At 37.6% G+C, this 13469-nt stretch overlaps 1 protein-coding gene across 12 annotated transcripts in view; it reads left to right on the top strand.

Moving 5' to 3' along the window:
• FNBP1 (formin binding protein 1) overlaps positions 1-13469 on the top strand; it is a 111295-nt gene that overhangs the window by 65785 nt on the left and 32041 nt on the right. The window lies entirely within an intron of this gene.

Genomic DNA, 13469 nt, shown 5'->3' with positions numbered 1-13469 from the left:
TAGATAAGTACTGCCAACTCCAATGGCTCTCCTCAACTATCTTAACATTTTCACGGATATATTGTTTTTTCTTCCACTGAGAGCATCCTTTTGTTATGTTAATGAAAGTTCTACTTACCTCCTCCCCAAAGGTATGATAAATTGCCCAGTTTTGACACCGTAAACATTGAAGCCGATAGAACAGAATCTAAACACTGAAAGTCTCGAGCTATTTTGCTAATGAGTGTGATCGAAGCACTTTAATTTCCCCAAACAGTAGTTTGACTGTCATATCAGTGTTTTTGCGTTATCGCTTGTAAAGCCTCTTGTCAGTATCAAACCCACAGGATGGAATGTTTCAGTTCTTATCTTAAGATGATTTCCCTTTCTGACTGATAGTCTTTGAATCCAACAGGAATGTCTTTTCCCCCAGTTTCTGCAAACGATTAAATCACCCAATTGTGCTAGAAACCACTGACGCTCTTTTTTCTGGCAGTCAACCTCAAGATGCTCAGAGAGACATGCCCGTGTTGACGAAGATGTGGTAACCACCCCCGCTGTAGGATGGGAAGGACTTTCCCGAGTTGTATTTGTGTTTGTTGTCGTGAACAATATGGTCACGCTCTTCTAAACTCTTTAGGATTTGGGCATGAGCCTGATTTCTTCTCCCTTTAAAAAGTTCGAAGTCCCCCGTGGGGATTGGAACCACCCTTTCCATCAGCACTGTGTCCAGATCGCCTAGAATCCCTACTGAGTCCCCGTGGGACATCAGTAGACTTTTGCTTTGTGTTCGGTGTCAGCGTGTAGCCGGATGTTTAGTGATTCGCTTACAAGAGGGCATGAATTATTCTAGTTTAACTAAAAGTAAACTTATACGTAAAATATAGACCTAAGAAAAAACTGGTAGTTTTACCTCTGCGTCCATGAACATATTTGGATGTTGCTAGGATGCCACGTTCCTCAGAGGAGGGAAGAGGAAAGGAAATGAGCTCGGTGGGATGCTTTTTATTGGTGATGATACTCAAGGAACTGTGCAGTCTCTGTCTTTTGTGCAGATGCCGCTGTGAGAGTCTTGAATTTGAAGATTTAAAACGAGTTCTCGTGATTTGGAGTTAGATAACCGGGTTTGTATAAGAACCCATATATAGATCAGAATAGGTCATCTTGTGGCTCATGACCCATGTGCTTACGTTGAAGATAAAACCTTTTTAATGCAGAGGAAAAGATAGTCCTTACTATCTGTTTTATTGTATTGAGAAGTCGAAGGACTGCAGGGAAACATGGAAAATCCAAACCATCTATGTCCTAGTCAGATATAGGATTTCCTTCTAAAAAAAACACATGCGAACACTGAGGATAGGTAAAAGTGTTTTTTGCTGTCCCACGTCCCCCATCCCAGTGTCCTGATTGCTCTCACTACTTGATACGTGCCCTTCTGGACCTTTTAAAAATACAGTAGTCCCCCCTTATCTGCGGGGGATACATTCCAAGAGCCCCCCAGTGGTTGCCTGAAGCCGTGGATAGTACTCAACCCCGTATATACTATGTTTTTCCTATACATACACATCTCTGATAAAGTTTATTTTATAAATTAGTCACATAAGAGAACAATAACAAAACCAAAACAGAACAATGATAAGAATATACTGTAATTCTAGTTATGTGAACGTGGTGTCTCTTTCTCCCTCGCAAAATGTCGTATCGTGCTGTACTCACCTCTTCACGTCAAGGAATTGCTTTATGGCTTCTCTTTGTCCTATTCAAATTGCCAGCATCGCTACCGTTGTATTTCGGGGCCCTTAGTAAGTCAGATAAGGGAGATTTGAACACACAAGCACTGTGGTACCTCAGTAGTTGATCTGATGTACGAGATGGCCACTAAGTGACTAACGGGCGGGGAGCATGCACAGCGTGGAGACGCTGGACAGAGGGGTGATTCACGTCCCAGGCCAATGGAGCGGGGCCATGAGAGATTTCGTCATGCTATGCAGAACTGCGTGCAATTTAAAACTTCTGAATTGTTTATTTCTGGAATTTTCCATTTCATATTTTCAGACCACGGTTGACTACAGGTAACTGAATCTGTAGAAAGCAAAACCGTGGATAATTTGTAGTGATTTATTGAGGTGTAATTTACATACAATAAATGGCCACATCTTAAGCGGGCAGCTCAATGAGCTTTTACATATATATATATATAAGAAATGATGTGTCACCATCTAGGATATGGGACATTTCTAGGACCCCAGCAGGTTCCCTTGAGCCATCCCCTGACCCCAAAGTTAACTATTTTTCTGACCTCTATCATATATTACCATAGCCTGTTTCTCTACTTCATACAAAGTATACAAAACGTATTCTACTGTCTTGCTTCTTTAACTCAGTATTATGTCTGTGAGATTCATATTGCTGTCACATACAGTGGTGACTTGTGTTGTTCATTTTTCATTACCACGTGGCCTCCCACTGTATGGCTATACCACAGGTTGTTTATCCATCCTCATGTGGGTGGATGTTTGGATCATGTCCATTTTGAGGCCATGTTAAGAGTGAAGCTACCGTGGACATTCTTACACATGTCTGTTGGTGGACATGGCCTCTCGTTTTCCTTGAGTACCTTCCTAAGAGTGGATCCTGGGTCGTAGGTGTATACATGGCTTTGCTGTCAAAGCGCTTGACAACAGTGGTTGTACTAAGGGACCTCCCTTCAGTCACTCCTATTTACGCCAACAATTGATATTGTTGGTCTTGGATGAGTGTGGAGTGAAGTCTTGTCATGATTTTAATTTGCATTTGCATTTCCTTGGTGAAAAACGATGGTGAGCTTATTTTGTATGCCATTATCTGCCATTTGAATAACCTCTGTGAAGTGCCCAAATAGTTGATGCATTTTAAAAACAGATTTTTCTTTCTGGCTTATAGGTGTTCTTTATATATTCTGGATGATTGTGTGTATATGTGTCTGTACATATATATGTATGTATGTACGTACATATATAATTATACAGTATGCTTTTGTGTCTGGCTTCCAATGGGCATAAGTTTTAATAAAGTCCAGTTCATCAGTACCTTTTTTTTTAAGGTTAATGCTTTTTATTTTCTGTTTAAAAGATCGTTACTTACTCTAATAAAACCTTTTAGTATTTCTTTAATCGATATGTGGATGATCTTTTATTTTAAACTTTTCATCATCGCTATTAAAATATTGTTGTACAATGGAACAGCCCTAAGCAAACAGAATAGTATCATTTCCAAGTTGCACATTTTTCAAGGATCATGCTGAGAAGTACAGAGAGCCTGGCTCTTTGTGGCCCCACCGCTCTGGGGCCCCACACCATCAGAATTGACACGCTGCCCAAGGACCATTGTTCATTGTCACCTTGAGCAATTAAACACTATGTCTTCTATATATATAAATTTTTTTTTTTTTTTTTCTTTTTTTTTTTTTTTTTTTTTTTTTAGTATAGTGTGTATAGAAGTAGGTAAGAGACAGTTTTTTAATGGGGTCAGTATTTCAAGCTCTATATTCAAGTTCAGAGATTACTTTTGAAGAATCAGAATTCCAAGTCACCATTAACTTAAAATATTATAAAAATCTTCCTAGTAATTATTTTTTCTTACAGTTTGCTTCTGCTTGGTACAGCTTTTTATCTGACTAAATTCTGAATCTGTTTATTTATGTTGTCACTTAGCCCCCCAAATTAATTGCCTCATAGTTTTTGTTTTTGTTTTTTTAATGGAAAGGAATTCTAACGGAATCATGCATGCATGGTCTTCTCAAAAAAAAAACACACTTTTGTTGATGGAATTCCTGAGTTGTGAGATGTTCACATTCATTTTCATTTATTCTCTCATTCATTATTCATTACCTATGTGCTGGCTTTGGGTAGCGGTAGCACAGATATCCATCCACATGGAATCTCACAATCCTTGACTTCAAGGGACGTGCCTTTCATTTCCGTCCTAATATTTAGTTCACTGTCTAGTGAATTTTCCCATTTGCCCCCTAAATAACTTTCCAATGGTATTCTGGTGACAAGAGCTTTAACGCTGGGTTTTCTCTGTCACTCTGCTTTGGAAGGAGAATATGCTAGGCAAACTTGGGTGAGAGGCAGTACCTGATCTCTGAATCCTGATAATGCCGCAGCTGGTTAGCATGGCATTGGGGTGAAAAAGGAAAAGGTTATCAAAATGAATGGAATGTGGACTAATAATTCCAAACAGAGAGAACAGTGTTTTCCGAACGCATGCATTAAACTGAGTTCATCCATGTCAGGCATTGAATAATTCCCTTCTCTCATTCGCCCTGGCCTTGTGACTGTTAGCTCTTACATAATTCCTAAATGCAAAATAGGATATTGTTTAACAGAAACTGCAGTTAGTGGTTAGAAGTACCTGCAGAAATTTTCAGTGAGTTCGAGTCATGCTTTTTAAATTCTAGTTTCCATTTCTCCTTTCCTTATAGGTCTAGTTTCATTCAATTTGAATGATTCTTTCACTGTTAAGAGTCTCAATTTTATGGGCAGTGGTTGGCTATGAAACAGTTAACTTGGACTCTTCATTCCGATTCACTGCAATTCTGAGTGTTGACTAACCAGAAGAATTCTGTATACAATGCAAGGGGTTTCCTTATTTGGCTCAATCTCGAGTTTTATTTTATAACCGGATTTGAGGAAATGTTTTAAAAGTTAAATTAAATTAAAATCCTGGCCCTGAGCACTTAGAACTGTGTATCAGTTTCTTAGGGCATTTTCACTCCATTTTTGTGTGATATTAGGGCCTCTAAAAATATTCAGCTTTAAACGTTTTTAGCTTTTAAATTCTCCATAGATGTCTGTATCATGAAGTAGAATAGGAAATTCTGAGTCATTTATGGATTAAGGGAGAGTTCTAAGAATTCTAGAACTAAGTGATAAAACTTCATGTTTCTAATTACAATAAAATATACATGTTATTCTTTTTTATGTGAAACATATACAAATTATTCTTTTTTATGTGAAACATACTACATAATAGAATATCTTAAAGAGAAAAATAAAATGATAAGAAAGAGTCTACGCCATTATAAGCAAGTGTGAAGGAATTTACTTTGAATGATGGTCAGTTTGATAATTATCTTGATTTTAAAAAATAAAATTTAGTAGTTCAGGAGTTTGCTTCAGTTGACATCAGAGTTGCCAGCTCCGTGAAGTACAGACAGGGTAGGCCTGGTTCTGATCTAACGGAAGCCAGCCGAGTAGCAGAGTGTTAAATTTTTTTACCATTTGGGGAAACAGTCTCTAGCAAGATGACTACTTGAGTTATTGTACGTATAAGGGATTGTGCTATTAAATGTTTTCTCTGCCCTTGCTGTGACTACGAAGTTGACATCTTTATTGAACATGTGAATATCTTTAGTGCTTTCCCCAAATTTGTTTCATATAAAATGCCTGAAGGAATTGTTCACTGTAACAAATTAGAAGACAGAAGTTTTTTTGAAGAGGAAGTGGTTAGTATGAATACAGGAAATAAATTTTGCAACTGCATCTTGACCTTTCGGTTTAAAATGCTTTTTATTTACAACAAGAGAAAGTATATAGAGTTAAAAAAAAAGACTATCAAATATGAATATTGATGTTGTAACTATTCTTTTATAAGTAGATCAATGTTCAAATTAAGGAGTCTAGAAAAGATATTTTTGTTATGCTCTTATTTATGTCTGTACTGTAAGAAGTCATATCTGTAGGGTTTGTGTTTTGTTTACTTTGTCTCTCAGTGTGCCTGGATTAAGTGAATATCCCAAATGGTTTCTGTCGTTTCAATTTTTAATACTTGTTCTGAGTAATAATGAGTATGTTTTTTTCTTTGACCCTTCACATAGGAAATAGAATTTAGTGGGAATTTTCTTCAGTTACTAGCTGTGGAATAAATGTATTTATATTTAGAAGCATGACACAACTTGGATCTGTCATAAATGAATATTAGTAGATTGAGGGGTTTTTTTAAAGGCTGTAACACTCAATATTTGTTTTACCATTAAAAATGAAATTTGTGACAGAAACGTTGAAACATAAAATTATTTACTATGGTCAAATGTTTCATACAAAAGTACTCTAAAGGTTGTATTTAGCTCTAAATTTCGGTTCATTTGCTAGCAATTACTGCTGTCTCTATTGTTAACCTTAATTTTCACTTATTTGTTTTTGTAGTACGTGGTTTTTACACTAAAAAATGTCGTTTGGTTAAATAGACATCTCGAAAGAAACAGGAAAGTCAAAATGTCAAAATCTCAGTGTAACAGAAATGTTGGGGGTGGAAGTGTACCCAGAGTGAATTTATGTGAAGATTAAATACTTTTAAAAGCCTCTTCATTGAAATACTTCTGGTATGCGTTATTTCACTTACATTAAAATGCTGACATGAGAATCTATGTTAGCTCTTACAAATACAAATAGTCATACTACATGAATATATGAATGTGAAATTAAAGTGAATTTAAAAACTAAATGTGTGTGTGTGTGTGTGTGTGTGTGTGTGTGTGTGTGTGTGTGTGTAGCTTCGAACACTTGGGCACTTACTGTGTGCCCTTCACTGTTCTAAAGGTTTTCATATAGCAACTCATTTAATAAAATATTTTATTTTTACTGATAGTAAGTGTTCTAGCTTTGCCAAGAGCTTGTTCTTGATCTTGATACTCCATGGAAGTGAGTTCAGATCTTGTTTGTACCATTCACTAATGGTATTGATTTCACTTCTGAGCTGTTTCCTATTCTATAAAGTAAGGATAATATTACACATCTCAAGGACTGCTTGGGAGGCTTCCCTGGTATGTGATGTGTGTAAAGTAGTGGCCTATTTTTGGACCTAAGTTAATTGGTCGACACTATTATTGTCACTGTATTTTGCCTGTTTGTGACCTTCTCCTGGATTACTTCTGGTTTCTCCCTCCTACTATGAATCGATCTGGTACATTTGGAACATTCTAGGCATCTAGGCATTCTACAAGAATATCTATTGATCAAATAGTACATGAGCACCAATAGGATTACAGTGGGTGCTTTTCATGAGGACCCCGGTGAGCAAATAACGATGAGCTGAAGAGACAAGGAAAACTTGAAAAACTGGAGAAAAAGAGAGAGTATTTTATGTTACATGCCAAACTGGATGGTGAAGATAATCAGAGTGATAACAGTTAAAAAATGATTGAGGTACATCATATGTGAGGTCACCTGGTTCAGCGAATACTCAGAAGGAGCTCAGACATTGTTTGTGGATGCCGCCTTTGAAAAAGCTCGATGAGGATGACGGGTTGTTGGGATAGGCCTGACGGAGGGATTGGGACTTGAGTATGAAGGATGGGCAGAAACTGAAAAGAAGGAGCCGAGCGAGAACTGAGGTGGCAAGAACTTTATCCAGAGCGCTGAGGGAAACACGCCGCAGGTGCTGACCTGCCTGACGGAACAGGACGTAGGTGGAGAGGGCAGATGAGAACAGATCGTGAGGGATGCTAGAAAGCAAATCGGCTGAATGGATGTGACGCAGGTGGAACCCTACTGAACCTACTTCTCAAAAACCTTTCCCCGGACAAGTGTTTAGTGCTGTATTTTCTAAGAGTTTAAATCCTCTCCGTAATCTTTTATCCCTTTCTAGTTTTTTGTTTTGTTTTTAAGAGGATAAGGCTATAAAATGTTAAATTACTATCGGCCCAAAGTGGCCCTGCCAGATGTGACTGAAGCACATTTCTGTGCCTTGAGTTCAGTGTACCATATGACTTGACTCCAAGATTATATCAAATGAGCTTTTTCCTATGAGCCATTGCTCTTGCCTACAGAGCTAGGCAGGTGATAGTGGGTTGGGGTGAGAGGATAAATAGTAATTGACATGAGGCCTCAGTGTGGTAGACCTAATGAAGAGAGGTGGGGACTGTACCAGACCAGGAACTATAGGAACCATCTAAAGAAGGACGGCCATTGATTCACCATCTGTCTATACAGCTGCAGGCCAAGCGCTGTTACTTCTTGCATATTCATTATTCCTTTCTGGGTTAAAAGCCCTCCTTCCTGGATGACAGGTTGGTTTTATTTTTTCCATGATTAAGTTCTCTTTTTTCTTGATTTTTGTCTTTATGTTGGCTTCATTCTAACGTAATAGTTTAGCTAGGTATAGAATTCTAAGCTGACGACGATTTCTCTAAACATTTTGAAAATATCATTCCATTGTCTTTTCTCATCGACTGTTCCTCTTTGGAAACTGGCTGTCTGCTGAATGCATTCCTCTGTAGATAGTTAACTTTCCTCCACGGTTTTAAGACCTTGTCTAACTTTCTCGGATATTTCATGAATTCTCTTCAATTATTCTATTATTTAACTCATCTATTATTTTTTAAGATTTTGATGACTGCATTTTTTTTTGTTTGTTTCTGGAAGTTCCACGTGGTTCTTTTTCACATAGGCTTCGTCTTATTATTTTCTTATGATTTCTATTGTTTCTTTTATTTATTTAATCATTTAAAATGTTCCTGTTTTATGTATTCTTTCAAATTATTCTTTTAGCTCATGTTCTTATGGTTATAATTTCCCCTCTGTTGTGTTAGCTCTCATGGTGGCTTATTTCCTTGTGCATTTATGATTATTATTGTCTTTTTTTTTGTTTGAGCATATCTTCAATGGGGATTTTTTTTCTCTGAGAATCTCATAAAAGCAGGATTACGGGAGTATCCCCCGGCAAGGTTTTATATTTGATTCTGCCAGACAATCTGGGACCAATTTTTACGTTAATTATTTGGGTCAGGAATTTTTATACCATATATATAATATACACAGGTTTAAGGTTTTGTTTCTCAAAGACAATCTTCCCCCACTCCACCCCATAGCCTGAGACCTAAATAAGCTTCCTGGCTGTCTTCTCTGATCATAGAGAAGTTTTGATAGGTGTCACCCAGCTTAAAGGAAAGCAGAGAAAACTAACATTGAGATTAAAATAGAGGAAAGGTCCATGCTCTTACATCTTGACCTCGTCGATGGTTTATACTGAATAACTCATGTAAGATTTTTAGTCTTGAACATTACTGCTTAAACATCTGTTGTGACTTGGGCACTAAGTGTGAATAACTGCCAACCCACCACCAAACACCTCAGATTTCTTCAGGACTGGATGGTACTTCATTTCTTTTTCTGGGGTATGTATCATGACTAACCTTTTTACTCTTTTAAGGAACGTTCTTTTCTAGAACTATATTTACTCAGAGCTTTTAATATTTTTTGTTCTTCATGGTAACCACAGCAAAAGAGAATGGTGATCATAGGGGCATTAACTTTCTAGAATCCAGGCTATTATCGATAGCTGTACATGTATGAGACCTTGTGATGGTCATATTCTGTGGCCAAGGTTAATTTATTAAGGGGAGAGAGGAAGAGAAAGATAATTTTAAAACCTACCATCAGAAAACTCAAGACTCTTGCCAATGACAGTGCAGTCTTAGAGCCATCTGAGCTTCCCCCAGCCCAGCTGGGAGCTGTGCCAACGTCAAGATGAACAGTTTCGGCCGTGGCTTCTCTTTTAGCAGACATTGTCACTCACCTTGAACAAATAGATATTTGAAATTCTGCTTTTCAAATAAGGCAACCAGGGTATAGGGAAACGGGAGGCCTTTTCTTAAAACTGTTTAGCAAGTGAATGGCCCCTGTGGGATTGAGATGCTGGTCTCATTGGCTACCCTTCCGCATTCTCTCCTTCTGTTCCAGTGACTGTGCACCAAAGAACCTACCATCCTGGTGGTAGTTGTTGTAAGATTCCAAAAAACAAAAAACAAAAAAAAAAACAAAAAAAAAAAAAAAAAAAAATCAGGAAATTGTTGGAATATTTCAAGCATATTTCTTTGGTTAACTTATTTTGAAGTTTTTCTCTGTTTTATGTTTTAACTGCCCTTCTAATCTATCAAAGACAGACTCATTGTTTTGGCAAGTTCCCTGCCTGGAAGGCTCCAACAAAAACTCACAGCGCTCTGTCTGAATAGGAATTTTTAAATGCATTCTTAGTCTTGAACTTGAAAATGTATTCGAGATGCAACAGTTTGCTGGGAAATCTGAACGGTGCCATTTATCGTACAACAATGTTGCTCTAGACAGAGAGCTTTTTCATCTCTTCCTTCATTTGTAATCCTCCTACTACATTATCTTTTCAAAGCTTTTTGAGGGGAGGGGGACCTCAGAGGCAAGCCATACCTCTTTCTGGAATTCGGCATTAAAATTGATCCCTTTTACTAATCTTTTTGGCAAAATAAAATATTCCTTGATCACTTTTAAGAAGTGATCATTATTAATGTTTTAGTTTTACAATAATGGGATTATGCTATAAATACTGTTTTGGAAACAAAAAAATTAATTATATACAGTTCTCACTTTCCTTATCATTAAACGTTCTTTCACATTTTTTCTATACGCTACACATTAGTCTATGCTGGGCATGGCATATATTTACTCAGTCACATTACTGGGTGTTTGTTTAAAATTATTAGCTATTATAAGCAATACTGTGATGGGTATCTTTTGCAATCATTTAAAATGATTTCAATAGGATAAATTCCCAGAGATAGAATTGCTGGGTCAAAGACTAAGGTAAATCAGTTTCCTAATCATTGACCAATCCTAGAGAAATCCAGGACACCAATTTTCAGGCATTCCCAGCCAGATGCTGTTTTTCTGATCTCAAAAATACCTTGTAAATAGGTCATAATATTCAGTGGCCCCTGCCTCCCTTGTATGCTGTGAAGATGCATGTGTTTCTCCTCATTAACCTGGCCGAGTCTGTAAGGCAAGGCTCTCTGCCGGCCAGAACTCCTTGGTGACTCTGAGACTCACCAAGTTTGCCAGCTGCTGATTAGGGACCATTGTAATGTTCATCATGGTGTCATTTAGTGACGTCGTTGCAGCTGTGCTTCTGGAACTGGAATTTCCAGTGAATTGTCCCAGGCTACTATGCCTCCCCTCGATGTTTTTCCAGATCCTCCCACAAATGAAGAACTCCAGGTTGTCCCTAATAGTAGTGATTATCAGAGAGTAGAATGTGCAGAGACTTCTACTTTCTATCCCGTACAATTCCGTAGGCATTATTTATAGCAAGCATATTTTATAATTGGCTGAAAAAGGAGCTGAAGAGATTGAGAGGCCAGATAACCCAAGTTGTTAAATTCATGAGTTTAATCTTACCCACAATATTGAGTCAGTGGCTCAGGCAGACTGAAGAAGGTGAATCGAAGAGCCAAGTGCCAGGTTCTTGCTGTGCCTCTAGCCCCCGCCACACACCCTCTTGGCAGGTTTTCGGTGATGGCGGTCAATCCCATCTGCCCTCTGTTGCTAGCTATGGGATAGTAATTACAGGCAGCCTAGCTGTGTCTAGATGAATAAATCTGGTGTCTTATAACAATGAAATAAAATATTGCAAGTACAGATGTTCCAGAGAACATTTACTGTTATTCGAGTTACCAGGGATCACTATAAAATAGTCCTTATTTGCTCTCCCCAAGTTTTTGGTAATAAAGGACGGGGCTTTGTAATTTGTTGTATTGCATGCTTTTAACATAGGAAAAAAGTGACTTTCCAAAAGCTCTGAATGCTACTGCAATAAATAGTTTAGGAATAGCAGTAGATCACATACCGAGAAGTCTGTCATGATCAAAAAAGTAATATCTCATTATTCATTCACAGTAAATCTATAAATATTTGCTCATTTTGTTAAAAGGTCAAAAGCCATAAACAGCCTTGATAAAAGATATGATGGTATATCTTTGTAAGCAAATCTACCCTGTTCTCTAAGTGGAAAATTTCTTTGTCCCCTCTGTATTCTCTGCTTATGACAATCGAGATTCAGCCACCAATGTTAGTTTCTCCTTAATATTTGAAATAGTAAAGAAGAAGTGATTATGAATTGAACAGGAAGTAGCTATACATGTTGGCCATGCTAATAATCTAAATTTAACTGTCTAAATGGATTACAGTACTTCTGTCTTTAAACCCATTAGGATTTAGAAGCCTTGGGCTGCAGTTCAGCTTCTGAAATACTGTTGTCTCTATTTAGAAACTACAAGTCTGACCTTTAAGGCAGGACAATTTTACTTCCATAGGTCATGGAGATGGAGGGACTCTGTTAAGATTACTGAGCAATGAAGTCGTGTGCAAAGAGTACATATTTAGGCCCGTTTGGATTTATTTGGGGAGATCCCCAGGGTTTGTCACAGAAATTCTGAAGTTTAAATTCAGTCTTTCTGACTGACAATGAAAGTGGTCTAGGTCTTATGGAAAGATGTCTGTGGCTTACAGGCTCAGTTAATTGTGGTCATTCTAGAATTTTTGAGAATATTATCTCTAAATTAAGTGACTCTAACTCATTAAACAAACAAACAAACAAAAATCCTAAATCCGCTGAACTTTCTCTGCCTTGCAGTCACTTTGCTATAAGATTCAGTGTCTTTTATTATTAGAATGGGAAATTTAATTCAAAGAAAAGGCTTATAGTCTGACTCAGGGTGAAAAAACTGTACCTCTTTAAGATAATAGTTGCTATTTTTAGACTGACTTAAAAAGAGATGAGAAATAGCAATGCTTCTAACCTTCATCTAGCCTTAGACATGAGTTGATACGTTTTCTAGACCATCTAGTTATTAACTGGTTACTCCAGATACATTTTTGGAAAATATTATTAAAGATATTTTTAAAAATATGTCTGTCGTAATGAGTAACTGACTCATTTGACTCTTCCCATTAAAAAATAAATATCAACACTTACTAAACAAAAATAGATTTTCCATAGTAAAACTTGGTCAGAACAATGGCACATTCCTGGGCCTGGGATTCAAAAGTGAATATTAATTCAAAGCAGATGGATGCTAGAATTGAGAATAAGACAGTCCGGTCACCCTGCTGTGGCCTTGCAGAATTCGATGTACAACAATATTTTGCTGCTTCTCTGTCCTTTTATCGAGAGACTGTAAAAATACATAGATTTTTTTTGCCCTCTGTGTCTAAGCTTTAGCGGTCAAGAAAAACTCCCAGAGGGATAATGCTGCTTTAACACAAAAGGTAGACCCAGTCCCTCTAACATATGTTTTCTGGTTACTTTTCTCCTACTCAGCTCACTTTCCAGGCTGGATTTTAAACATGTTATTGTTTATTTCAGTTCCTTCCACAGTTCACGTAGTGTGGTCCTTGGTTACGCTTATGGGGCACTACCGATAAACAGTGTAAAAGGGCATCATGAAATTATTATGAGTTCATTTGCTTACAAAAGCAGTCATATAGCCAAAACGTAGATATCATTGGAGATTCTGGGAGACCGGGAGGAAGATGGTCACAGCTTCTTCCACCCAGGTGGTGCTGGCTGCCTCTCCAGTTCTCAGTCAAACATTCCGTGGATGGATTTATTGTCAGGAAGCGTTTATCTGCTCATGAGGGCTGTGCGTGTACTCACATACATAAATACGTCCCCATATAGAATCATGACGTTCCGATCTCATT

The sequence above is a fragment of the Pteropus alecto genome, unplaced genomic scaffold, assembly GCF_000325575.1.
Source record: "Pteropus alecto unplaced genomic scaffold, ASM32557v1 scaffold67, whole genome shotgun sequence".
NCBI lineage: Eukaryota > Metazoa > Chordata > Mammalia > Chiroptera > Pteropodidae > Pteropus > Pteropus alecto.
Note: the sequence above shows the minus strand (reverse complement) of the source record. Positions and strands in the feature narration are given on the sequence as shown.